The sequence below is a fragment of the Bison bison genome, unplaced genomic scaffold (genome assembly GCF_000754665.1).
Source record: "Bison bison bison isolate TAMUID 2011002044 unplaced genomic scaffold, Bison_UMD1.0 scf7180017864035, whole genome shotgun sequence".
NCBI lineage: Eukaryota > Metazoa > Chordata > Mammalia > Artiodactyla > Bovidae > Bison > Bison bison.
In genome coordinates this window covers 12,110,432-12,112,506 of record NW_011494607.1, presented here as the reverse complement: position 1 = coordinate 12,112,506, position 2,075 = coordinate 12,110,432, and positions in this window count along the sequence as shown.

Below are 2,075 nucleotides of genomic sequence, written 5' to 3'. Positions count from 1 at the left end.
TGCAGTCCAAGGGACTCTCAAGAGTCTTCTCCAACACTACAGTTCAAAGGCATCAATTCTTCGGTGCTCAGCCTTCTTCACAGTCCAACTCTCACATCCATACATGACCACAGGAAAAACCATAGCCTTGACTAGACGAACCTTTTGCAAAATCTATATAGCAATAAAAATGTAAAAATTTGATATGCAAAACCTAGGTTTGCATTCATTGTATTGGGTCAGTGATCATATTTATTTTTTTGGAGAATAAGGTCAAGGCTATAGTTAGCTTCCTGTTTTTCTTATTTATGAGACTACTGAATATGAAGGGAAAACCAAATTTTTCTTAAATTTTTTTTCTCTATGCTTTATTGAAGTTTGGTGTTTGAGCTCAAGTACACTTAGCTATCGTCTATGAGGTATATAACACATAGCACTCTTTTATTGAAGTATAGTTGATTTACAGTATTAGACTAATTTCAGGTGTACAACATAGTGATTCAATATTTTTATAGACTATACTCCATTAAATGTTATTACAGAACAATGGCTATGTTGCCTGTGCTATATAATATATTCCTACTGCTTACTTTATACATAGTAGTTTGTGTCTCTTGATTAAGAGAGAGACACAATTGCTATTGCTATTTGACCCTCCCCATTTCCCTCTCCCCACTGATAACCACAAGTTTGCTGTCTATATTTAAGTCTGTTTCTGTTTTGTTATAGTCTTTGTTTTATTTTTTTTACATTACATATATAAATAATAGCATATAGTATTCGTCTTTCTCTGACTTATTTCACTAAGTGTAATACTCTAGATCTACCCTTGTTATTGCAAATGGCAGAATTTCATTTTTATGAGTAACATTCCATTGTACATATATACCACATCTTCATTATGCATTTATCTACTGATAGAAAGTGAAGTCTCTTAGTTGTGTCCGACTCTGCAACCCCATGGACTGTAGTCTACCAGGCTCCTCCATCCATGGGATTTTCGAAGCAAGAGTACTGGAGTGGGTTGCTGTTTCCTTCTCCAGGGGATCATCCTGACCCAGGGATTGAACCCAGGTCTCCCACATTGTAGGCAGACACTTTACCGTCTGAGCCACCAGGGGATCACCAATCAACTGATACGTACTTAAGTTTCTTCCATATCTTGGCTACTGTAATTAAGTGTGTTATTCACTCAGTTGTGTCTGACTCTTCCTGAACCCATGGACTGTAGCCCTCCAGGCTCCTTCATCCATGGAATTCTCCATGCAAGAATACTGGAGTGGAATTATTTGTTCTAGCTCTGTGAAGAATACCATTGGTAGCTTGATAGGGATTGCATTGAATCTATAAATTGCTTTGGGTAGTATACTCATTTTCACTATATTGATTCTTCCAATCCATGAACGTGGTATATTTCTCCATCTATTAGTGTCCTCTTTGATTTCTTTCACCAGTGTTTTATGGTTTTCTATATATAGGTCTTTAGTTTCTTCAGGTAGATATATTCCTAAGTATTCTATTCTTTTCGTTGCAATTGTGAATGGAATTGTTTCCTTAATTTCTCTTTCTGTTTTCTCATTATTAGTGTATAGGAATGCAAGGGATTTCTGTGTGTTGATTTTATATCTTGCAACTTTACTATATTCATTGATTCACTCTAGTAATTTTCTGGTGAAGTCTTTAGGGTTTTCTACGTAGAGGATCATGTCATCTGCAAACAGTGAGAGTTTTACTTCTTCTTACCCAATTTGGATTCCTTTTTAATTCTTTTTCTGCTCTGATTGCTGTGGCTAAAACTTCCAAAACTATGTTGAATAGTAGTGATGAAAGTGGGCACCCTTGTCTTGTTCCTGACTTTAGAGAAAATGCTTTCAATTTTTCACCATTGAGATTAATATTTGCTGTGGGTTTGTCATATATAGCTTTTATTATGTTGAGGTATGTTCCTTCTATTCCTGCTTTCTGGAGAGTTTTTCTCATAAATGGATGTTGAATTTTGTCAAAGGCTTTCTCTGTATCTACTGAGCTAATCATATGGCTTTTATTTTTCAATTTGTTAATGTGGTGTATTACATTGATTGATTTGTGGATATTGA